This window comes from Schistocerca serialis, chromosome 5 (assembly GCF_023864345.2).
Source record: "Schistocerca serialis cubense isolate TAMUIC-IGC-003099 chromosome 5, iqSchSeri2.2, whole genome shotgun sequence".
In the NCBI taxonomy this organism is placed as follows: Eukaryota; Metazoa; Arthropoda; class Insecta; order Orthoptera; family Acrididae; genus Schistocerca; species Schistocerca serialis.
The window spans coordinates 96,027,375-96,054,820 of NC_064642.1; the positions used below are offsets into that span (position 1 = coordinate 96,027,375).

Genomic DNA, 27,446 nt, shown 5'->3' on the forward strand with positions numbered 1-27,446 from the left:
GAGGCTCTGTAATGGTGCGGAGCATGTGCCATTGGAGTGATATGGGATCCGTGATACGTCTAGGTACGACTCTGACAGGTGACACGTACGTAAGCATCCTGTGTGATCACCTGCATTCATTCACGTCCATTGTGCATTCCGACGGACATGAGCAATTCCAGCAGGACAATACGACAATCCATATGTCCAGAATTGCTATGGAGTGGCTCCAGGAATTCTCTTCTGAGTTTAAACACTTCCGCTGATCACCAAACTCGCCAGACATGAACATTATTGAGCATATCTAGGATGCCTTGCAACATGCTTTTCAGAACAGATCTCCACCCTGTCAGGATTTATGGACAGCTCTAAACGATTCATGATGTCAGTTCCCTCCAGCGCTACTTCAGACAGTAGTCGAGTCCATGCCACGTCGTGTTGCCGAAGTTCTGCGTGCTCGCAGGGACCCTATACGATCTTAGGCAGGTGTACCAGTACTTTTCGCTCTTCAGTGTATAACAAGTGGGGTGGGGGAGGAGGGGGGACGGTAGGCGCAGGCGTCGAACCTACGGTTCTTGATGCACGATGCCGCTTGGAGACGGTATGTTCACTCCAGGCCAGTAGCAATGTGACGATCTTGAGATGCAAACATTCCTAGGCATAAGAGTCAGCCTGCGCCAGATGCTAAGATGGGGTCCCGCATATCTGGGCCGTTAGCAAGGCGGCTTGTTGGTCTACCATGGTGGACGTCAGTAATAGAGACTTCTGGGAACGAACCCCGGTCTCGTGGCTGGTCGTCGCTGAACGCCCAGTGAATCAGCGGTTGCGAGAGCCTCCGTTCGAGCCTCGGCCCATCGAGGTTGGGGGTAGGCTCCCAAGGATGCAGTCTCAAAGGATGGGGAATGAAGGAAGCCGCTCCAGCAAACGGTGGGTGAGCGACGTCGGCCCCACAGCTTAAGATCACTCTGCAGCGGACGCCACTTCGATGCCACTTCCCCGCTGGACTGTCAGTATTTATATGCGCCAGGGCAGGCTTGATGGCCAGCAGACGTCCCAGGTGTCAAGTAATCCACTTGCTGCAATGCTGCTGAACGGCCCTGATTTTAGGGAACACCATTGGTCATTGACCGATCGGTCGTGCCTGTGTACGTAGGTGGCCAATTGCTGCATTACTTGATTGCGACAAGCAGTGCACTTACAGCACAAGTTGTTACACAGGCTCGCGTCGTTACCCGCTTCTTGTCGAAATGAACAATCCACCGTTACATTCGAGAGGGAGACAAGATAGTTATAAGTTCCTTATGAAACGTATGAATGTTTCTAGTGGCAAACTGGAACAATGACGTCTCATTTACGTGTCTGACGGAAGAACGTTGACTTAACAACTACATGACGCCCTCCTGTATCAGTATAAATGGAGACAATGAGCGAAGTAAGGAAATCTATGTGTATTCAACAAAACTTTGTTGCCAACACTAGCATAACAGTTCGATCTCTGAACCCTATACGTCGTTGTTTCTAGCTCAGAAAAATGGAAACACAAATATTTTAAATAAACAAGAATCAGTACCTGGTTTCTTTAGTGCTGAGGCGTGGCGACTTTACATTGTGTCTATAACAGTTTAACGATAGCAAGCGGTTTCATTATTCTGTCGCAACAGATGTGCTCTTTCGCTCCAGTTAGCTGCAACTAGAAATGCTGTGACCGAAAGATGTTGCTATCATACAGACTATGAAATACTAAGCAGTCAAACAATGTGTTTTGGAAACAAAACTTCCGTAAACATTATGTCTTTTATTAATTATTGCTGATTTAATATGTTTAGCGTGAATGAAGGGGGTGGATGGAAAATAATATAATAAATGGCTATTGTTATGTCTGAGTAAATCGTAGCGTGGGAATTGCATGTATACAGAATATATGTGTCAGCCGCTCAGAGAAAAATTTAATGTGTAATTGTCCCGTTTATGGTACTGAGGGAAAGAGAAACATATCTTTATAGAGATATAAAGTAAAGGGAAGAGTATTTTGGTATTTGTACGTCTTCTAGATTTATTCATTTAATAAATCGCTCTGAAAAGACACGATGATACGATTGTTTCATAAGAGAAGTTGTGGGATAGCACAGTTGAAGTTGGAAGATAATTGGTTATAATGCTTCTCAACCAGTCAGACGAGAGTACGTTCATGGTTTTGTGTGGGATAGAGAATTACTTTCTGGAGTCAAGAAGATGATTCCATAGCTAAGCCATCATAATGTTCTAACGGTTGTACTAGAAGCTGTGAACAGATATAATAATTTTGCAGAATTACGAGTTAAGCTAGACCCGGGAGAGCCTCAAAGTATTGGTGCAGAAGTTATAAATACGAACGCGCGAAACTGTGGATTTTCTGTGTGAACCGTGACTTTCTGAATAACTAAATTCCGCGTAGCATATTACGCAAGTCGTGACCAAGAAGTGAAGAGACTGATTTGGATAACACTCAACGAGCATTCGAAAAACACAGAACAACCTTTTATAAAATTTGCCGTAAAAGTTTAGATCAAATACTGTAAGCTGGGTAAACAGTGTAGTGACTGTAATTTCGTGTATGTTGGAATTGTAACTACAGATTAGTTCAGACTTGGCGGATATGCTGTAGCAAAGAAATGACATTACAGTTTTTATTTTCATTCGAAGACTTTATTTTCATTCGAAAACTTTGTTTTACCTCTGTAGCTCCGTAAACCCTGGAATTTTGCAGGGTCGGTGGAGCATTTTATTACTCTGAGATTTATTCCACCTGACTACTATTATGACTAAACCGAATGCTGAAATATCATATAACATGAGTAGCATACTTTTATTAATGTACTGGTGCCAGTGGTTAGTCACTTGAGAGCCTTGGTGCCATATAGATTGTATTAAACGCGGCGCGCAGCGAGCCTAGGTCCACGTAACGCTTGTTACGTGGCGTAAGCACCTCAGACCACGACCTTCATATTTATCGAAGAGTTTTGGCTCTCAAAGGTAGTCCTGCCCTCCCGCTCTCAATGCTATCACTGTAAGCAATCTTGCGAAGCAACAAATCAACCAAGTAATATTGTAAGGAAAAAGGGTGTTTCAACAAATAAGAACGGGGACCTATCGAGATAAATAAAATATAATTTAGAGGCGCAGGATCTAATAAAGCACATGTTACACCTGCAAGAGATTGCTATTACAGTAATGTTTGACAACCTGTAGTTAATCCAAGAGCACACAAATGACAGAGTATCAGGTTTACACCTTCCCTTACGCCTTATCATGCACATCTCTCATTTATGTTCATAAATTATCTCAATATACGTCAGCCCCTTCTAGAACAATCTGTCTTCTCTTTATGCACATGGAATTTAGACACCGGTTTCATTCAGAATTAAATAATTAATTTTGGGCTACCATGCGGGACTTCTAATGATACAACTACGACAAAAATTCGATCGCCTGAACATTACCCTTTAATACAGTGAATTTAGATTCGTTTAACTGCACTCGACTCTACGGCCATCTTGCGTACAGTAAAACCTTGAAGACTTATCGAAAATTTACTCCAGCGCTGAGCCAGGCTAGACTTCACTTACCCATGACGATGAGGCAGCATCTTATTGCGATACGAGGTTCTATTGTTGTTCCAAAATTCATCACAGTTCCGGTGACACTACGTATCACACAATCAAAATCACTACTTTGCGTACTCTTTTACTGGTGTATTAAATTGGCAGAATAACCTGTCGCTACTCAGCTGCTGTTCCAGACACTCGGAGCAGTGTCTGGAAACCCGTTTGTACTGTAAAAGTACTTCCTGACCGAATAAAGTTAGCGTTTCATCGCAGCGGTCATATACGAGTCTGTCCATCCTGAAGGACCCAAAGCGCCTCTCTCGAGCGAATGCACCAACGCCAAAACCAGCGCTCCCCACAACTTTATTCGTACCTCTGCGCCGATGAGTAATCATGTCGTTACTTACACTGCTGGCCACCGTAAATGCAACACCCTGAAGGAAGCATCCGAATCAAGTGAAATTTACACCATGGGTTTACAGCGATGAGATATGCAACTGATTAGAATTTCAGCGCAGACGCACATCACGCGCGCCTGTGGCACCACCTCATAGCGCCATTTAAGGCTTGGCGATTTCGACGAGTGTACGTTCGGCACGTGTGTTTACCTTGTGGTTGTTTCACAAGGCGATCAGTTATGCCTCGTAGACAACAGCGAACATCGTTTGATCAAGTATCCGAGTTCGACAGAGGAAGGATAGTGGCTTACCGAGATTGTGGATTACCAGACAGAGAAATCGCTAGTCGTGTTGGACAAAACCAAAAAACTGTAATGCGGATATGTGACCGTTGGATGCAGGAGGGTACGACGGACCGACGTGGTCGATCGCATTCACCTCGGTGCACCACTGCACGTGCTGATAGGCAAATTGTGCGCATGGCAGTGACGGATCGCTCAGTGACATCCCGAGCCATAGCACAGCACATTGCGTCTGTAACGCATCATCCAGTGTCTGCGCGTACCATTCGACGCTGTTTACAGCAGAGTGGTCTGTCCGCAAGACGTCCATTGCTTCGTCTACCATTGACGCAGAACCACAGACGTCTCCGTCGCCAATGGTGTGACGACAGACGGATGTGGATGGCAGAATGGAATGACGTTGTCTCTACTGACGAGGCATGCTTCTGCCTGCAGCACCACGATGGCCGGATTCGAGTGTGGAGACACCGTGGAGAGAGGATGCTGGACAGCTGCATTATGCACCGCCACACTGGTCTTGCACCGGGTATTACGGTATGGGGCGGTATTGGATATTACTCTCGCACGTCTCTAGTACGCATTGCCGGTACTTTAAATAGCCGGCGCTACATATCCGAGGTGCTGGAGCCAGTTGTCCTTCCTTACCTTCAGGGCTCGGCCACAGCCATATTTCAAGAGGATAATGCACGACCACACGTGGCACGCATTGTCCAAAGGTTCTTCGTCAATAACCAGATTGAAGTGCTTCCCTGGCCGGCTCGCTCTCCGGATCTTTCGCCGATAGAAAACATGTGGTCCATGGTTGCTCAACGAGTGACCCAGATTACATCCCCAGCTGCCACACCAGATGATCTTTGGCAACGTGTGGAAGCTGCTTGGGCTGCTGTACCCCAGGAACACATCCAACGTCTCTTTGACTCAATGCCGAGACGTGTGGCAGCGGTGATCTCCAACAATGGCGGCTACTCTGGCTACTGATTCTGGCAGGAACCACATGTCACAGACGTCTGTAAACGTAATGATTTGATACTTGGTCAACATGTTATCTACAAAATAAATTTTGTTGTGCTACCTCTTGTCTTTCTTGGTGTTGCATTTACGGTGGCCAGCAGTGTATTTTATAAACTAATGAAAGAAAATAGCATGTAAGAGAGGACATAGTTTTCTCAAGTCCTGTCCTCAATTACGTGCTTTAGATTACATTTAACCTGAAGGGTTAAGAACAAATGGGACTATTTTCTCTCAATGCCGATATCTCGCAATATCGCCGCCGAAGTTCTTCAGGGGGCAGGGGGAAGTTCCCCTCTACATTCAAAATCCCGCGCTCTTTCTGATACCAGAACGGTATTATTGCGCTGAAATTGTTCTAGAAGATACTAGAAACCTATCATTTTCCCGTGCAACTGGCACTTCCCTCTACACCCTGCCACGTCAACCAGTACGCCTTCCGGCTCAAGATGACTCAGAGCCTGCTATACCAACCGTTCGACATATGCCTGCCCAGTGCCTTCTCCATACCCTCATTTACATTTACTTTGATTAATACGAAAATATATTAAATCGTATCACTTTATGGGAAGCGTGAATTACTTTGGTTTAAATTTGGGTGAAGCCCTTACTTTATTATTATTATTAAAATTATTTTCGCAGCCCTTAAATTAAACTAAAAGATAGAGTGGGTATAGTTACACAGTACTAAGTAACATAGTTTGGGTGCTCCCTTTAGATACAGTAAGTGCGGTTGGTTCTGCTACAGCTTGACAGTCCCACGCAACAATGTTTTGTTTTCTAACAAGGAACCGAGCTAGGTGGCGCAGTGGTTAGCACACAGGACTCGCATTCGGGAGGACGACGGTTCAATCCCGCGTCCGGCCATCCTGATTTAGGTTTTCCGTGATTTTCCTAAATCGCTCCAGGCAAATGCCGGGATCGTTCCTTTGAAAGGGCACTGCCGACTTCCTTCCCCGTTTTTCACCAATCCGATGAGACCTATGACCTCGGTGTTTGGTCTCTTCCCCCAAACAATCCAATCTAACAGGGAACGCATTTGAATTCTGCAGAAGAAGAGAAATTCACCACAAGATGATTGGACATTTTCTGTAGGCGAAACACAACCGCGTCGTCGCAGTGTGACCACTAGATGTAGAAATAGGTCCATGAATGAAGATGCTGTAGGAGGTGGGTACAGGAACATTTCAAGACAAAATGAAAAATTTAAACCCGTAAAAAATAACACGATTTTGGTGTATAAATAATCGGAATGCTGGAAACTCGTCTCTACTTTCACTGTGCAACGGACAACTGTAACAACTTTTTATTGGTTCGAAAAGCAAGCGCATTCAGAAAGATAACCAAGAAAAAAATGTGTATTCATCAAACAGCTCGACTTATGTGTGCTGAAGGTAAGTTTTTAAGGTTATATGTATCATTTTAATCATGTGCGGATAAACTAATTGTAGGATCGCAAAATTATTCTGAAGACACTAATTAGAGCAAATATATTTTCAGTGCAAGTGCACGTGCAAATACAGGACATTATAAGAAAACTGAATTTGAGGAATGGGCAAAAGATTCTCCTCTCCTTCATGACGAAGCCAGTACATACTTACAAGAGTTATATCAGTAACAGAAATACTCTACTGTGGTGAAAAAATAACTCCGAACGGCTTCCTCGACTTGCTCTCGTGGCAAGGAAAATATTAAATACACATTCGACGACTGTCTCCAGCGAGAAAGTCTTTAGTTGCGCGGGATACATAATCAGAAAAAACGATCACGTCTTTATGCAGAAAGACTTAACGATATTGTGCTAATTCACTCGGACTCTATTCAATACACACATTAAGAATACAGTCAGCTATAATGCATCAGAATTGAAAACCATAGACAGTAAATAGGAAAACACGAGTCGAAATTTTGTATTTAAGTGTGCGGTTTTCTTTGTTACACTTTTTCGGAGAGGATTTCTGAGGTACCGAGTGAGGTGGAGCAGTTATTAGCGCACTCAACTCGCATTCGGGAAGACGACGTTCAAACCCGCGACAGGCTATCCAGATTTAGGTTTCCCCTGACTACCCTAAATTGTTCCAGGAAATTACCTGCACAGTTCCTTTCAAAGGGCAAGGCGTATTTCCTTCGCGATTCCTGACACAATCCGAGTTTGTGTTCCGTCTCTAATGACTTTGATGTTGACGGCACGTTAGACAAATTCATTTTTGTTTAGGATTAAACCTTTTTATTTTAATCCTCTCAAATTACATTTATTGTTGTTTATAAACCGTTTCCGATTCCTTACGTTTACTAATTTTTGTTTGGGATTAAACGTTTTTATTTTAATCCTCTCAAATGACATTTATTGTTGTTTATAAACCGTTTCCAATTCCTTACGTTAGCGAAGTATTTTTAGAAGCCTCTGGTTTGGCTTAAATAATTCATTTAGTGGAACTGCAGGATAGTTTGTTAACATTTACATCTGTTCTTCAAATTAAAATATACATTTGCCGTCGGTCAAGGGAACAGAGAATATAAGATGTTTAAATAAACATTGTTTTGTGTAGAGTCCCATATAGATTCTGGAAATTAATGTCATTCCTGCATTTCTGTATTGACGAGACGCCTATACATTGGCGAAAAATACTTTTAAATACTTCTATAATAACCTAAATGGGAGAAAAAAGAAACCAAATTAGAAATACAGAATTCTGGTGGTATGCAACGTAGCGCGAAGAAAGCTTAGTGTGTATGAAAAGCTGCTTCTTTCAGATACTTATTTTCCGGATTTACATAACATGAAAAACGAACTTCATGTTTGCTAAATTTCATTTAGGGAATTGAGAATGAACTATTTTGACCACTCTGAATGAGTTCAGTGAACTCACAATACACATGCAGGAGAACGTAATTATAATTGGAGCAACTAGGGTCATATCTGGATGAAACACACTAAGGCTGCAGAAACTACACTTTCAAAAGATTACTATAGTTGGCGCTGCAGTATAAAAGTCATCTTCAGGTTCTCAGATGCAAAGGATCCCGATTTTCGCAGGTAGATCTGCTGAAACTTCTTTATTTAAATGAGTGAATCTGTACTTTAATTGCTGAATGACTGAGAAGATGAAACTTCTACGTTATTTGATTCTGAAACAGCTGAGTAAAACTGAACGTACTGAGCCTAGTTTCTCTTTACTTTTTCTTATCACGTCAACACTGACCCACAATATTCTAGCGCAACGCTATCTGACTGCTCCAAAAAAATTACAACCTCATTTCAAACAATTAATACATAAGAATGGCCCTGAATAAGAAGCAATCCTGGCAATAACCTATACATTTCATTAAGCCCTTACTGTGGTGTCACAGCCAGACACCACACTTGCTAGGTGGTAGCCTTTAAATCGGCCGTGGTCCGTTAGTATACGTCGGACCCGCGTGTCGCCACTGTCAGTGTTTAGAAGCCGAGCGCCGCCACACGGCAGGTCTAGAGAGACTTCCTAGCACTCGCCCCAGTTGTACAACCGACTTTGCTAGCGACGGTTCACTGCCTACATACGCTCTCATTTGCAGAGACGACAGTTTAGCGTAGCCTTCAGCTACGTCATTTGCTACCACCTAGCAAGGCGCCATATTCAGTAATTAGAATGAATTCTGAAATGAGAATATTGCGAATCATGTACCGTCAAGAGCGACGTTCATCATTAATGGATTAAAGTTAAGTATCAAACTAATTCCGTCCGCTTTCTGAATTCTAATTCCTTGTCATGTTCCAGACCTCACGTCAGTATAGTTCTTCCCTCCACACGCCAGCCTGCGTGAGCTAAAACGCGTGCATTTCGGCCTCTTCAACCAACAAAACACTTACCTCACAAAAATCTTCATTACGTGAACTACTGCAATACAGCGAGCGTCAATACTGCCAGCTAAATAAAAGATTCTAACTACTAAAGCCACTAACTACTAATAGGCATGTGGTTAGCAAAGGAAAGATTTTGTTGCAAACCAAATAATGTATTTTTTATCTTAATAATGTGACATTCAGTTCAAACACGAATATAAATCGTCTTTGACATCCAGTACAAAGATATATAATCATGAATAGTTTTCAGTCTCCAAGTCGGATACTTCCAGATCGCTAGCCTACGCTAACACTTCAGACCTCTACCCTCCATCAGTGCTAAGTTCTCACATCTAACATCTATCACTGCTTGCTGTTCGCCCCCAACTGCCCAACGGTACTTCCATCACTGCTGGCGACTAACTTCCAACTGCCCAATACTACTGGCGATTAACTTCCAACAACGAGTCCAACCAGCCAGAGTCTCTTACAAATACAGCGCAGGCAGAGGTCCAACGCAAAGCACTATACAGCGCTGCCAACACAGAAGCAGCCCACTTACACTGCTTACTACGGAAACCATCTATTAGCGGTGACGTGATGGTTGTTCGAATTGATATTAACCAGTACTAATCGAAAAAAGGTGAAGTTGCGAAGAAAAACGTTCATATCTGAAAGAAAATAAATACATAAACCCGAAGAATTCCGAAAAATAAAATAAGGACAAATAAAATCTACCATTTTCTGGTCTAAAAATGACCTAAAATCAGTATGTATTGCATTGGTCCACGTCTTGTGATACCCTGGCGAAGAGGACTTTTCATCAGCTTACTGCCTCAATTCATGGCACTGCGATAAAAACTTACAGCGTAAAGTGCTGTGTAGCGGGTAGAGAGGGAAGACGGGCAGTCAAGCGAGAATCGTTTGGCCTGCTTAGGTTGGCCGTAGCTTGGCTTCGATGGGCATAAAGCAATTTGTCCGTTCTGTTGACAACGCGGGGCAGTTCACTCGCTACCAGGTAAACATTGGCAGGTTAAAAGCGGAATATGTACACCTCCGATCTGTGCGTGGCATTCACAGTATTCGACTTGGCTTTCCCTCCACTATTCTGTATTCGGAGCAATTATGAACTGTACCGAACTCTAAGCAAATGTAGGTGTATTTCTCCTGAACTTCTTGATAAAAATTCCGTGTTTCTTCACGATCGTAAAGCCTGGATTTACATGTATACGAATGCATACAACAAAATACTCCGAGGCACAAGTGCTAAATAATCTAATATACGAGATGGCGAATAACGTCTGTAGCAGTATGACGCTGTCCACTAACCGCAGGCGAGATCGAAATTTGTTACAAAAGGCAGATAAACAGTGCGCGGTACATACATATGCAAATAACTCCACCCGGCCGGAGTGGCCGTGCGGTTCTAGGCGCTACAGTCTGGAACCGAGCGACCGCTACGGTCGCAGGTTCGAATCCTGCCTCGGGCATGGATGTGTGTGATGTCCTTAGGTTAGTTAGGTATAATTAGTTCTAAGTTCTAGGCGACTGATGACCTCAGAAGTTAAGTCGCATAGTGCTCAGAGCCATTTGAACCAACCAAATAACTCCAGAAATAAATAAACATAATGAAATTCCCGCTAATTCAGGAAAATATCAGATATCGTTTTACTATTGGATCGTCGGTTTGTCAAAGCTGTAAGTTACAACACTTGAACATCAGTGAGTGAGATTTGAGGTGCAATGATAACAGAAATTAGGTAGTGGAGGAGGTAGGCAACATTTCAGGAATTTATGGAAGGTTTCTAAGAAACTGTCACTTACAAAACACTCGTTCGATTGATTCTTGAGTACTCTTCGTCGGTCTGGAACCAATAAGAAGTTACTACATTAACAGGAGATATGTAGAAGATTCAAAGACAAGCTACACGATTCATCAAGGGTTTGTTTTGGTTAACATAATACTGTGAGAGCTGCTTGATGAACTGCTGTGGCAGACGTGACTATAGAGAGGTTGGGCATCAGGGAAACTCTTACAAAACTTTGAGTGTAAGTATTTGAAACCGAATTAAGGTACAACAGGTATCTCGCATAATGAAAACTAGAGACACTTGAGCTCATACACAAGGTTGCCGTGAAGAGAAAAACAGTAGCGTGTAATTTTGTTTGTTTAATTAATGTTTCGGCACTGATATGGACATCTGTGTTTCTTTACGTCAAATACGTGACTCATAGATAAGCGATTTTCGTTGTATTACGGCAATGTTTGTTTATTTGTCAGTACGATTTTGTTCTGTTACAAAATATTTATTTGATTCAAATCGTTTTAAAGGTTTTGAATGTTCAGTTTACTTGATGAGGGAGAATGAAAACATTGTAGCTATCGATATTTGTTGAAGTAAAATCTGAATGAGCGAACAGTAGTGATCGCTGGTCAGGATATCTGTAACATACAAGGGTAAGTCAATTATTATACGCAAAGTAGTTATAAAATTTTATAGTAATCAAATAGGAAACATAAAAGAACATCATTTTTTGACATAGTCTCCTTGCGTTTCAACGCACTTGGTCCATCGTTGTACAAGCTTCCTGATGCCATCATAAAAGAGGTTTCTCGGTTGAGATGCGAGGCAGGAATGCACCGCTTCTTTCACTGCTTCGTCCAAGGCACATCGACGGCCCCTTAATGACTGTTTGAGTGGACCAAACAGGAGATAGTCAGAAGGGGAAAGATCGGGACTATATGGAGGATCATCCAGTACTTCAAATGTGAGTTTCTGGAGCGTTTAAGCAGTGTGGGTAGCAGTATGCGGACAAGCATTGTCGTGCAGGAACACAGAACCTTTTGACAGCAATCCTCGGGGTTTGCTTCGAATTGCAGGCGTTAGCCTAGCAGTAAGCATCTCACTGTAACGTACACTGTTTATTGTTGTGCCCCTTTCCCCATAATGTTCCAGTAGTGGGCCTTATGCGTCTCAAAAAACCGTAAGCATCAGTTTTATTGTGGACAGTTGGGTCTTGAACTTCTTCTTGCACGGCGAATTTGGATGTTTCCATTCCATACTCTTCGGCTCGTAATGATGGATCCATTTTTCGTCACCAGTAATGATCCTGTCTAAGAAGTTGTCTCCTTCGTTACCATAGCGATCCAGATGTTGTTTGCAGAGGTCCAGCGCGTTTTTTTATGCAACTGTGCGAGTTGTTTTGGGACCCATGTTGCACAAACTTTATGAAACCCAAGTCTGTTGTGGATGATTTCGTAGGCAGAACCGTGACTAATTTGCAGAAAATGTGCCACTTCGTCAATAGCTAATCGTCTGTCTAAGTGAATTTTTTCACATGAACGCTCAATGGTTTCTTAATTTGTGGCGGTAAACGGTCGTCCGGCTCCTTCATCGTGCGTAACACTTGTGCGACCATTTCGGAATTTTTCAATCCATTCGTAGACACTCCGTTGTGGCAAAACACTGTTCCCATATTGTACCGAAAGTCATCGATGAATTTCGGCCCCTGATACGCCTTCCGACAACGAAAAACGGATCATAGAATGTTGCCCTTCTTTAGTGCAAATAGACTGCGGTGCAGCCATTATTAACAGCACGGCAGCGATAACGAAACTAACCTAGCAGCTTGAAAATTGCAGAGATATAACAACAAATAAACAAAGCATGCGTCATCAACATAAAACGACAGTACTACCAAAATAAACAAAAATATAACTAAATTGCGGATAATAATTGACTTACCCTCGTATATGTAAAGTGAGATACACACATTTTCAAACACGTACGTCTATTCAGACAAGTACATCGAAACGAAGAGATTTTTACGGTGATCATAATGGTGGATCGGTACAGTAACAGTATTTACGTAGACTTTTAAATGTTAAGTATAGTGAAAGCGAAGTGGGCAGTGTCATTATCTAATAATTATTATGAAGGAATCTACTACCTTCTACGTCGAGGAAACTGCGTTTGAGGCTGATTAACGTGCGTTTTGTCAGAGTCGCTATAAACATGTATAATCAATACCGGTATAAACGCACTAAGTATTGTTTTATATTATTGGCCTTCAGCTTTCACTGTACAATCTCCTCATTCTTACATGTGATATAGGAGTACTGATATATCGTTTCTGTGACAATATTTATTTTTTCTTTCTCTCTTTCAGCGTCTCTTTCTCCGTCTCTTTCTATCTCTCTCTCTCTCTCTCTCTCTCTCTCTCTCTCTCTCTCTCTCTCTCTCTCTCTCTTCTGTACGGTTAATACCTCTGTGATTAGTTGGTCTTAGATGCAAACACCTGAGGCAACACCGGATCTATACATTCTGCTAAAAAGTATGTGATAAGGCTAAGTTAAAAGCAGACTGAAATATTCCGTGGTCGGTCTGGGTTCGATCCGGCGCCCTTTCTGTATCAGGCACACGCTTTACTGTTAGACTACCATTTTCCCTCCTCCCACCCGTTCCTGACTTCATCGCATTTTTCGGTGGCATTAAGAAATAAAATGAACATTCTTCTCAGGAATTATGTTTATTTTATCTGTGACAGAAAGTCATGTAAGAAGTATGCGCCCATTATGAATATTTTTAAGCGTTGAACAGTTGCTAATAATGACAATACAAAAACAGGAAGAAGTGTCACATGTTTTGTGGTGACTGATTTGTTTAATGACACGTTTCAATGTAATCATCATCAGATAATCTGAAAAACTAACAAAACGTCAAATAGCACAGTGTCGACATTGACAATTGAAAATGGTTTTACACAAATACTTCACAAATTGGCACTAAAGCTATACAAAAATTTACACTAAAATATGAACAAGGCCTACATGCGAGTAACATGGAGTTACGTAACACTTGAGAAGATGACACTGGCTAATTAACCTGCGCCTCGTAAACAGACACACTAACAACTACACTACCAAGAAGAAATGCAGATGATAAACGGGTATTTATTGGACAAATATATTATACTAGAACTGACAAGTAATTACATTTTTACGCAATTCGGGTGCGTAGATTATAAGAAATCAGTACATAGAACAACCACCTCTGGCCGTAATAACGGTCTTGATACGCCTGGGCATTGAGTCAAACAGAGCTTGGATGGCGTGTACAGGTACAGCTGCCCATGCAGCTTCAACATGATACCACACTTCATCAAGAGTTGTGACGAGTCAGTTGTTCGGCCACCATTGACCAGACGTTTTCAATTGGTGAGAGATCTGGAGAATGTGCTGGCCAGGGCAGCAGAAGAACATTATCTGTATCCAGAAAGGCACGTACAGGACCTGCAACAGCCGGCTGTTGTGGCGCCGTTGTAGGCGCTTCAGTCCGGAACCGCGCTACTGCTACGGTCGCAACAACCAATCGAATCCTGCCTCAGGCATGGGTGTGAGTGCTGTCCTTAGGTTAGTTAGGTTTAAGTAGATCTAAGTCTATGGGACTGATGACCTCAGATATTAAGTCCTATAGGGCTCAGATCCAAGGACCTGCAACATAGGTCGTGCATTATCCTGCTGAAATGTAGGGTTTCGCAGGGATCGAATGAAGGGTAGAGCCACGGGTCGTAACACATCTGAAATGTAACGTCTACTGCTCAAAGTGCGTCAACGCGAAGAAGAGGTGAGAGAGACGTGTAACCAATCGTACCCCATACCATCACGCCGGGTGATACGCGAGTATGGCGATGACGAATACACGCTTCCAATGTACGTTCACCGCGATGTCGCCAAACACGGATGCGACCATCTCGATGCTGTAAACAGAACCTGGATTCATCCGAAAAAATGACGTTTTGCCATTCGTACACCAAGGTTCGTCGTTGAGTACACTATCACAGGCGCTCCTGTCTGTGATGCAGCGTCAAGGGTAACCGCAGCCATAGAGTCCGAGCTGATAGTCCATGCTGCTGCATACGTCGTCGAACTGTTCGTGCAGATGGTTGTTGTCTTGCAAACGTCCCCATCTACTGACTCAGGGACCGAGACGTGGCTGCACGATCCGTTACAGCCACGCGGATAAGGTGCCTGTCATCTCGACTGCTAGTGATACGATGCCGTTGGGATCCAGCACGGCGTTCCGTGTTACCCTCCTGAACCCACCGATTCCATATTCTGCGAAAAGTCATTTGATCTCGACTAACTGCGAGCAGCAATTTCGCGATACGATAAACCGCAATCGCGATAGGCTACAATCGGACCTTTATCAAAGTCGGAGACGTGATGATACGCATTTATTCTCCTTACACGAGGCATCACAACAACGTTTCACCAGGTAAAACCGGTCAACTGCTGTTGTGTATGAGAAACCGTTTGGAAACTTTCCTGATGTCAGCAGGTTGTAGGTGTCGCCACTGGCGCCAACCTTGTGTGAATGCTCTGAAAAGCTAATCGTTTGCATATCACAGCTTTTTCTTCCTGTCGGCTAAATTTCGCGTCTGTAGCACGTCATCTTCGTGGTGTAGCAATTTTAATGGCCAATAGTGTAGGTAGCATTAGTTGTGTGCCGCGAGCCGTATAATTTGACTTTCAAGTTACAGATGACAGCCAAAGTAGAACGGCATAGTGCTTTAATAAAAAGTACATAGTAAAAATAGTGACTCAATATCTCTCAGATTATATGATTAATTTAAAAAAAGAAACAGGAGAACATAGCAGTTAGTGTATAACCGAGTATAACCGAACGGATGTTGAGGAAGGGTGGGGGGATGGGAAGAGCAATAGAGGCTACCAGGAACTGAGTTGTTGCCAGAACCTGTCGTGCGCAATTGCTTGGTAGAGGTAAGATGGATGCAGTGTGAGATTTGCAGCGTTTACGTAATAAGGCCTTTCACAATCTGTCCAAGTTGCGTGCGCACGCTCGCACTAACACACACACACACACACACACACACACACACACACACACACACACACACACACACTTCTGCCCTCACACGCTGCACCACCTGTGTGGCACCTGTAGACCACGCCCGTTTGTTTGAAGCGTCGCCAAACACAAACTAATGTCCTTTGAGCCTTCTGACGTCGGACCACGTTACATTCTCACATTACCGTGTCATCAGGTTTCTGTCTCTCTTTGCATTATTTCACTTCTCTCACTAATATAGGTCATTGGTATCGAGAAATTTGTGGTAAGCGGGGAGCACGTATGACGAAAACAGCAGTTTCACATCTCTTTTGAAAGCATACACACATTTCTTAACATTTCTTAACCAACTGATTAAATAAAAACAGTTTCGTGAGGCTTTCCGTCACCTGCAAGCCATGCAACTTGACGACACTTTGGCGACTTGCACGCTACATTTTCTGTTTGTTGGTTCAAGTTTCTCCTCCTGTTATTCCACGTTGCAAGCCTATCCAAGTCTGACGCAACTTGGATAGTCCGCGGGAACCCAGGACCTCAGAACACGATGTCAGCGACGTGTTGCTAAAAGACGGGAGTGATTATAACAAATTAGTTGAAAGATAGCATGATTAAAACATGCGTGCACATTCCCATATCTCTACCGCTCAGCTCTGTCTTTCAGCACAGATAGATTTTCTGTCGTCTGCAGATCATGTACGTCCTCTCTCTTCAGCCCTTTACGATCACGGTATCACGTCTTTTGATACTGCATTCGAATTGTAATATTCAGCAATCATCATTTTTGGCCACCACTGTTGTTACCACGTTATCCAATTTGTGAGAGGGTATATTTCGTTATATTTTCAAAGAATAGCCACTGTAACCTCATGAGCTAAAACCCCAGTAGAATTTTGGTTTTACTTGTTCAAGATATACTTGTTGGCTCTGGAGAACCATTACGTCAGGAAGCTATTCTTTGACTAGCTCTTATTCCCGGAGGGGTCAGGGATTTTCTCTGCCTCGTGATGACTGGGTGTTGTGTGCTGTCCTTAGGTTAGTTAGGTTTAAGTAGTTCTAAGTTCTAGGCGACTGATGACCATAGATGTTAAGTCCCATAGTGCTCAGAGCCATTTGAACCATTTGACTAGCTCTATGCGTTCATTACCTTCGTCAGTCAGCTGTTACAGTGAATATATTGTAAACGCGCTTTGTTCAATGAACGCGTTTCATTTAGCATACAATCAACATGCTGCAGTGAGCTGAAACATTATTCTCGTTTCAAACAACCGTTACATAAGTACTGTAATTAGTAAGGAAATAAAATATAAACTAGCTTCTGCATGATCTAGACAATGGTTGTAGTAACAAATAATAATTACAGTTAAATTTATCATTTGTATGGCCATATCCTGCGTGTAGTACTTTAACAATTTCTAAGGGTATTTTGTTCCATCGTTAAAAAAAAGTATGTTTTTCTCACCAGATGCATTGCGCTTTATTGAAGTAAAGCACCTCCAGTGGCCCGTAATTAAATATGTTTACAATCTGATTTGTTTTCTAGATTGAAAGACCGTTCGTCAACAAATTATTCGTTTTTACTTGGGGGGTAATTTCTGCTTGGTTTTCTGCCTACATCAGGAAATACCGTCTGCTAGCACATTTTTGTTTCCTCTATTTGTTAGGCCTTGATAACTGTGATTTTATTTTACGCTGCTTTGCAAAACTATGCACTTCTGACGTTTAGCACAGCACAGAACGTCAAAAATGTTTGTTCTGCAAAGCGACGTAGAAATATACCACAGATATCAGTGCCTAACGAAGAAAAGAATCAAAATTCTGTTAGCAGATGGCATTTCTCGATGTAGGCGGAATACAACGTAGAAATTACCGGAAGCAAAAACCAACAATTTGTTAAAGAACTCTAGAAAACAAATCATACTGTAAACATATTTAATTACAGATCACTTCAATAATGCGAACCGCATCTGGAGAGAAAAACACGCATTTTCTTGTCTTTGCAACGACGGAGCAAAAATACCCCCAAAAATCATTACAGCGTATGAATTATTTGTTTCTTGGAAGTAGCTAGCGTAGCGATGTCAAGCGTCAACCTAAATGACGCAGTTTCCTGTTTCATGGCTAACAGATGCGCGCTGAGCGAGGAATTGGAGTAGTTAATGCATCGAGTTTAAATCCCCTGGTGGTTGATTAAAGTTCTCCCCCTCTAAAAAGCTTAAGACGAATTCCTGCACGATTCCTTTGAAAACAGCACGGTCGATTTTTTCTCCGTCTTCGACGAACTGTAATCGTGCTACGTCATTAATAATCAGGACACAGATTCGACGTTAAATGTTCCTTCATGTCTGCATTCACTGACATTCAAATGTATGCGAGCACAATGCGCCATTACTGAATGCAGTGCTCTGTTATGAACTGCATGATCATCGCGTTTAGATCGGAGAATACGTCCTAGAAATAATAAACACTAGTTGTTTTTTTTACAAATTGATGTTAATTGTGTTTTTATCGGATGTGCACTACATGCACCTACAGGCTGCATAACCTAACAAAAGAAAAATAGCTTCCCCGATTGTATCAGTGAAATCATAATATCTGCAAAACTGGTGGCCGGATTTTTCTAAAAAAGTGGGAATCTACATTTACATACACATTCTGTATAGTGTATGGCCGAGGGTACACCGTACAAACCTTTGCTATTCGCTGCCGCTTACTTAAGAGAAGGAATGACTGTTGTAAATCCTAGTTGCTCTTGTCTTAATCGAGTGATTCCTATTCACTTCCTACGTTAGCAGTAGAGCGGTCACACAATCTTCCGTAAATACAAGTCCTCGTGAGAATTATTACCTTTATTTCAAGTATTCGCATTTAAGTTCTCCGAGCATTTCTGTTAGACATTCATAAGGGCTATATCGAGCTATAATGCACCTTCCAGAGCATTTTTGAATTCGTCTGTTGTCATGTCGACTTGATAAGAATCCCTTGCACAGGGACCAACGAAACACAGAAGACATCGAGAGGGTGCATCCCGTCACGTGCACTGCACTATTACGCGCCATATTTTCGGAAGTCGTTCTGTGGTTGTTTTGAAAGCGAAATAGTGCGTGTGCAAGCTCGTAACATAACTAACACGGAATTTCTTTTCGAAATCTTGCCTAACGTTCGCACGGTGTACAACTTCACACATCAAAGCAATAAAACTACGAATCTGTCTTGTTTAAAATGCGTATAAAATATTATGTTAGTGATTTTGTAAATTTGTGTTAAACATTAGCACAGAAAGAACTTTCACGTATTTAACTCTACGTGAATATGTGAACTTATGATTTTACCCAAGGTTTCGTAATTTCCTTATCTCGTTGACAGAAAGCACTCTAGAACTGTTTTGCCCTAATGTCTTGCATGCCATTTCTTTTATGGATACACTGCAAATCCCAGAAACATTCCCACAAATCTGAGTCTTCCATTCGCTTTCCGTAATTATTTTTCATTTTCACCGCATTTCATATCGCTTTCCAGTGTGGCCCTAAATATTTGTACGAAGTGATGTGCTCAGTATGTACATCATCAATCATGTACTCTGATATTATCGGGTTATTTCTTTTCCTTGTAAGTATTATCTTTCATTTATCCACTTTGGAGAGAAATATCATTAATTTCACCAAGAAAAAACTTGTGTCGAGGTTTTTCTGCATTTTATTATGATCCAGTGATAATACTTTCCCGTAGACAACAGCATCGCCTGTGAACAATTTAATAATGTGAACAATTTAATAATGTGAACAATTTAATAATGTTGCCGAGCCTCTCTGATATACTCCGTTCATGTACACATACTCCAAAAAGTATTCGTCTAGTATATGATTTTATGCACAAGGTTGTATAATCGAGGAAAACTATCAGAATGAAGCACAGCACGAACAAGGTCTTGTTTACTGATCGCTAAAAAGGAGTATTCAATTATAAAAGGACATATTTCTATTTACACAAACACAGACAAGCATTCAGAAGTAAAGATAAGTAATCTAGAATGTAAAATAACTACTCATCTGCAATACTGAAAGTAACACTCTGCGTCGGCCACTGTGGCCTAGCGGTTCTTGGCGCTTAGGTCCGGAACCACGCTGCTGCTGCGGTTGCAGGTTCGAATCCTGCCTCGGGAATGGATGTGTGTGATGTCCTTAGGTTAGTTAGGTTTAAGTAGTTCTAAGTCTAGGGGACTGATGACCTCAGATGCTAGGTCCCATAGTGCTTAGAGCCATTTAAACCACTCTGAACTTAGATTATTATGGGTTGGTATGTAGTAGGCTACCCTTTCCTCTTTATTATCTCTTGCATTCTCCTTATCATGGATTTTGTCAGAGATTCTGTTGTTTTAAATCATTTCTCTTGGATATCTAACGGTTCCTCATATTTTTGTCGAGTGTAATCCACAAATTCTCTATTTGGATTCATGTCTGCAGATTGCAGTGGTGTCGGCACCCGGGGAGGAGTGTTATGCAACAGCGTCTTGCGTCTGCAGCTCTCTCTTTTGGATCATTAACGTGTGTGTAAATGTGTAAATATAATTCCCAGAAAGACCCATATTATTCATACTTTTGGACAGATGTGTTTTTAGTATGTTTATGTAAACCTTCTGGTCCATAATTCCAACAACAATTAAACACAAGTGCTCCACACCATTTGCACTCATGCAACAACCGACAAGACCAAGCTCCTCCAAGTTTAACTCAGCTGTTACATTTCTCTCCTCAAGTTCACAGTTATTTTTTCTCCATATCCATATACTTGTTCGTTTGACCCAAACAGCTCAGATAAAGTCTCGTTAGTAAATACCACCAGAAATCAAACCCATCGGATTTATTTTCTGTTGAAAATAAACTCGCTTCTTTCTGTTGATTTTACTGATGTAGAATTTTCTACGTGTTGTTCGGCCTTCATGCCGCGCTTCATAAAGCATATTTTATTACAGCCTGTGATAAAATAAACTGTCCTATAAGCATTTGAATTGCAATAGCAAGTATTGGAGCGCGTAGTTTTGTATTCATATTCTTTAATTAATTGTCGTTTTCCGATCTCGTACAGACCTGCAGGAGGACAGCTTCATGATTGACTTTCGTACGCATTGTTGTGATTAAACCTGTATATTATAGTCTTCACTGTACTGGGAGGTCTGCCAATGGTTTCTCCGCTTTCTTGAAAATTATCCCTTTCGAAACAATTTCATGCATATTTCTTTCTCTTCTTGCGTAGTTTCACGACGTTTTCGACCCATATTACTTAAAAATCATTCAGTGGCTTTGAAAACTTAACAGTGCGCTATAGTGGAAGAAACATAATTTCATAAGGAAAAGGCGAGGGGTGTATGTCAGTGTTGCATCGTTCCTGGGTCCTGTTTCCTAGACGAATATTTGCTTGGCATCAACTGGGGTATGATTTTAAATAACGTAGATTTATCCACAAATTAAGAAAGTTATGAACCCGAATAGCGTTTCATTTCAAAATGTACGTATTACCCGGTACGTAAATAGCTATTGATCTTTTCTCTGCTATATATGTAAGATTGTGATTGTTATATTCTATACGCTATAGTAGGACGAACAGTTCTTGGAATCAGTGTATGCTGAGAATAACGAAGCTCCTATTACGCTTCCTTTGGAAACACCTGTAGATATTTTCGTTTTGGTTGTACGTCTATTGTTTATGTTGGTTAGTTCAAAAATGGTTGAAATGGCTCTGAGCACTATGCGACTTAACTTCTGAGGTCATCAGTCGCCTAGAACTTAGAACTAATTAAACCTAACTAACCTAAGGACATCACACACATCCAAGTCCGAGGCAGGATTCGAACTTGCGACCGTAGCGGTCGGTCGGCTCCAGACTGTAGCGCCTAGAACCGCACGTCCACTCCGGCCGGCTGTTGGTTAGTAGTCTACGATGTAGTACAACGTGTAAGTAGGAGACGAGGTACTGGCAGAAGTAAAGCTGTGAGGAGGGGGCGAGTCGTGCTTGGGTAGCTCTGATGGTAGAGCACTTGCCCGCGAATGGCAAAGGTCCCGAGTTCGAGTCTCGGTCAGGCACACAGTTTTAATCTTCCAGGAAGTTTCAGCGTCTAAGAGGTTTCTACAGTATTGGAAGCCGAAATCTAGGTGTTTATCTGAATCCACTGTTTGCTAGATTTCTTGTATAACTGAAGCAAAATGTGTTTCACATGATTGAAATGAAGGCAACTACGAAAATTTCCTCTACACTGTTGCCATACTAATACGTCGTCATCAGTCATGGCTTCATAAGAAGGATTACTAATTGGTGTTAAGACTTCATCCAATAAGTCGTCCATTATATTCTTTGTAATATATTAATAAAATACGGTTATTTGCAGATATTATTGATTACCAATGGACGTTTGATACAATTTTTTGAATTTGTTGCCAAGAGATTACGCGAATAAGCCAGTCAGGTATCATATGAAACAGAGACAAGGGGAAGTAACAAAAGGAGAGTTGTAAAAGATCCGAAACGTGAGAAACAGTACCTCGTTTCTTAGGAAACGGCACAAAACACTGTAAGAGGAAGGTGTCAGAGCGGTGACAAAGTGGAGTTTGTATGCAGTGACCTTTGACCTCACGGAGTACGTAAGATGGAGTCTGCTCCAGAGACTAGTCATCTCTTTCCGTCACCCAGAACCGGTACGTGGCAGAGAGATTTGAACAACATGCTTAGTGTCTTTTGTATGTACAATATTCCACCAGACCAAATTGAAGGAAAGGAACTGCATGTACTAATCAGATAACAGGCATGGCCATTTCATAACGGGGCATGGACCATGTCCCGTACATATTCTTAAAATCGACAAAAGGCCGACAGTTGCAAATGTGGTGAGGTCGGTAAATAAAATCATGTTTTACAGTAACCTCCACACAGTGAAGCAGCTATTCATTAGGAAACCTTGATGCCCGGAGAATATGCTATGATAGATCGAACAGGGAAATGTTAAAGTTGAGAGCACAAAGGAATACTACTGATGTGTCAAGTGCTTCTCAGGTGCTCACGAAATTAAGAACCATCATTGTTATCAAATGTGTTGAACACGTTTATTTAAGAGTTGCCCCCATTTCTCTTCTGAGTGTCGTCTTGTTGTTTGTAATATGAAGGGATGTGCTGTTTAACGTTACCGTGGGCGGAGTTTAACGGTACGCAGTAATTTTCGTTCGTAACGTCTACCATCAAACTAAGTAACTTACAATTCGCGTGGAATGTGCCCTTTTTTCCTAGTACTTAATTATTTTATTATTGTTATTGCTATGACAGTATAATTATTATTATTATTATTATTATCATTATCACAGATTTCTAAATGTGCTACTGTCTTCCAGTTATGTGGTATGTGCTTTACAACTTGTTGTAGACAAACGGTAACACGTCATGTAAATTAAGTGTCAATAAATATTACATATAAGGCAGATGAAGCAGCCAAGGAAACGGTGTTATCCCCCATTACTTATCCTCCAAGTTTGATATGCTAGTAATTCCGCAAAAATGGCTCTTTAATGTCGCATAATTAAAAGAGGAGTTAAAGACGAACTGCTTCAAACATTTTTCTTGTAACGCTAACAACTCTAATTTCCTTTGAAGCAACCATCGTTACAGCGATTCTTCTCTGAATAAAAAGCTTCCTTTGCCTTCCAAATTTCCAAATGTGCTATGATTTAATAAGGGAACTTTCCCATGACATGAAGGATGGGTTATGTTTGTGTAAATAGCATCGTTACAAATGAAAGCTAATCTGAGATCAACTGTTCGTCTAACCTAAGGCGAATGGCATAAAAGATGGAAGAATAAAGTAACTATGTAAAATTCAGCAACTAACTACTCGTTAAAATCACTTACGGAAATGCTATTTGTATTAATTGCCGCAGTATACAAAACACATTGAAAGTGTCATTAAACACAGACAGCGTGGAGAAGAAGCCGAAATGAAATGAAGAGAATAGTCACTCAAACATTTCTCAGAGCGTGAGGCACGGCGCTATTTTCGGGCCAGTTGCGTGAACGTCGCGCAGGTCAAGAGAAGGCGATAAACGCTAGCGTTCCATATACAATGGCAGCTGACATGGTCGCAGGACAGCATAGTCCCCCTGAAAAGTGGCGTAACAGCCTGAAAAAGAATAGTTCACGTCGACTGGGTGGTGCATTAGCTGGTCCACAGCTTGTATTTGCATTTTAATTACCCATTAAAGGAGACAGACATACTGCTGAATGTATGCATACTAACTGGTCATTCAGGCAGCTGATTTGCAAGTATGGGAGGCAACAAAACAATGGGCCTCCGTATCACAGACGCTACGTAATCAGCTAATAAACGAGCCATTGTGAATGCTGGTGATGCCACTTCATGGGATGATCAACACCGTGAGACAGTTTAGTGAATATTATTAGAGGAAAGAACTACGAGAGAAAAAGAAAGCTTCTGAATACACACATCATGATATGAATGTAATGCTCTCAGGAAATCCCCATGCTTTACTTCAACATAATGAACCATATATGTGGTTCAACACACACACACACACACACACACACACACACATATATATATATATATATGGCGATTACCTCTGTAGTATATTGTTCATTTCGGTACTTACAGAAGAAACCTTGGAGTAAAAAGTGGTCATCCTTTCATATCACTTTCGTGGTATTAAGAACTAAAGTTGTTTGCCAAGTAGATTAGAGCTTAAATTTTTTCATATCTCATAAGGTTATGCAAATATTTCAGCACCTATCCTCTTTTAAACTAAATAAAGGATAAGAGGCAATCAGTCTCTCTGTGTGCTCCATTTTATTTCTTACAGCGTCAATAGCGAACGTATAAACAACTCTACTGTTGATCGGGAGTTCATTGGTATGTACTGAACACAAGCCATGAACCACATGTCCTGGTTTTCAGAGATCCCATAGTGGTATTAGTTTTCCAGAAATCTGGGATCTAGTTTTCAGCTGAATTAAAAAAAAATTAAAAATAAAAAAACATCCCGAACGTACAACATAAAGTATAAAGACTTCTTAAGCTACCTTTGTAAGTACAGCCAGAGAAAACATCACTACATTCATGGTAAACCCATTTGGACATTACAGCTCTGACGGTCGTCACAAACTAGTAATTCTAAATCTATTTCAACTGCTTCAGTTTCTCTCGTCGAAATTACTGGTTCTTGAATAACATCTTATGACGCTCTACGAACAAAGTATATATATATATATATATATATATATATGTGTGTGTGTGTGTGTGTGTGTGTGTGTGTGTGCATTTTAATTTTGAATTACGGTCCTTATTTGCAGTATCGCTACTGTAATGGTATATCCATCATTCAGTTCGTCCCTAATCAATTTTTCTGATATTTTTGTGTGCCACGTTCCTCACGAAATGTCTTACGCAAGCTTGTTTCTCCCGGTTGTGTTGTGTGGCGGTCTGATTTCCAACACCTTCACCAGAGGGGCGGTAAACTTGGCCACTCACCAGCAGGACTCTTAGATGAGACAGCGCGATCGCTTGCGCGGCGCAGTGCTCTCTACCTGTGTTGGTGGCAGCGCACTCTGCTGGAGGATGGCTCTACGCGCCTGTACCTCCACGCGGTCGCTACGTCAGACGCGCGTCTGAAGACCGTCCGGACGCGTCGCGGGCGTTCGCGGCACTGCGCTACTGGGCGGGGCGGGGGTCCCACGCCGTCTGCTCGGCCACACGAGATCCGACTGCGCATGTGCGAGATGCGCGCGCAACACAGCACGTGTAGACGGCCGACGTGCACACTGCAGGTCGCGGGTTCAACTTCCAAGCGCTCTGAAGGTACAGGTCTGATCGACAGAGCACCACAGACGTCAGAATGGGAAGCGAACTACCACTATAACAGGGGCACTTTCAGTAATAAACGTGCTTCAGACGAAAGTTGCTGGAGCTGAAGGGCAACCGTGGTGATTGTGCATAGCTGGGAGAATGGAGAAGGGTCAACAAGCCATTTCTCGTTTTAAATAAAACATTGAATTGTTTTGGCATGCCGGCCGCGGTGGTCTAGCGGTTTCTAGGCGCTCAGTCCGGAACCGCGCGACTGCTACGGTCGCAGGTTCGAATCCTGCCTCGGGCATGAATGTGTGTGATGTCCTTAGGTTAGTTAGGTTTAAGTAGTTCTAAGTTCTAGGGGACTGATGACCTCAGATGTTAAGTCCCATAGTGCTCAGAGCCATTTGAACCATTTTTTTGTTTTGGCATGTTAATAGTTGTTCTAGATGTGATAAACTCCATAACATAGCAGAATAGTAGGTCTAATAGTAACACACTCGTGAGCCAAGACATTATGGCCGCTACCCATCGCGACGTTGAATGCCGCATGATGGCGTTGAGGGCACGTGATGCGGTAACAAAAGTATGTAAGCGGAGCAGACGCAGACGCAGATATGCACTGCACATGCGGAAATTCATTGATAGGTGACTTCGATAAAATGTAAATCATTATTACGCAGGGCCAGCGAACTAGTGCCTCGAAGGCGGTGGAGCTCGTCGAATGTTCACGTGCTACTATAGTGAGAATCTAAGGAAAGAGATAGAAGGACAGTGAAACTACCACTAACTGCTGAATGGCAGGACGTCCACGAGTATTCATAGAACGTGGGTTCCGGAGGCTTGTTTGCTCTGTAACGTAGTGTAGGATACACAGTAACCTGTGGCATCGCTGTGGAAAGACCACAATGCCGGTGCAAGCACAAGTACAGGATTTCGCAGCACGCCGTTCATCGTACATTGTTGAACATTAAGCTCCGCAGCAGACCACCCCTACGTGTTCACTTGTTAACCCAACTACATCGTCAGTCACGACTGCAGGGAGCACGGGACCATAGGGATTCAACCGTCGCGTCGATGAATCATAGTTCTTCTGCACTAGACCTTGGTCGTCTCCACAAACGCCGTCATCGAGGTGAAAGGCTGCTCGAAACGTGCAGCGCGCCATGAACGCAGGATGGTGGGAGCATTGTTGTGGTATGGGAGACATTCTCCTGAGCCGGCCGCTGTGGCTGAGCGGTTCTAGGCCCTTCAGTCCGGAACCGCGCTGCTGCTACGGCTGCAGGTTCGAACACTGCCTCGGGCTTGGATGTATGTCATGTCCTTAGGTTATTTAGGTCTAAGTAGTTCTAAGTCTATGGGACTTATCACCTCAGATATTAAGTCCCATAGTGCTTAGAGCCATTTGAGCCATTTGAACATTCTCCTGTACTTTCATGGGACCTATGGTGGAAATCAGAGACACTCTGACAGCTGCGAACCACTTGCATCCCTTCATTCTTGATGTCTTAACCGACGGCGACGTCATCTTTCAGCCGTGTCTCAGAGCAAGAATCGTGCTACAATAGTTTGAGGAGCACTGCCATTATACTGAACTCAAATTGATGTCTAGGTGACCAACTTGGTCCGATGTAAATGCTGTGGT

At 42.3% G+C, this 27,446-nt stretch overlaps 1 long non-coding RNA gene across 1 annotated transcript in view; it reads right to left on the reverse strand.

Moving 5' to 3' along the window:
• The window catches only part of LOC126482362 (uncharacterized), an 838,717-nt gene extending 813,060 nt beyond the window's left edge, over positions 1-25,657 (reverse strand). Inside the window, exon 1 of the long non-coding RNA XR_007587636.1 lies at positions 25,543-25,657. This is a non-coding gene — a long non-coding RNA (uncharacterized LOC126482362). The remainder of the gene's footprint in view (positions 1-25,542) is intronic.
• Positions 25,658-27,446: the final 1,789 nt, after the last annotated feature.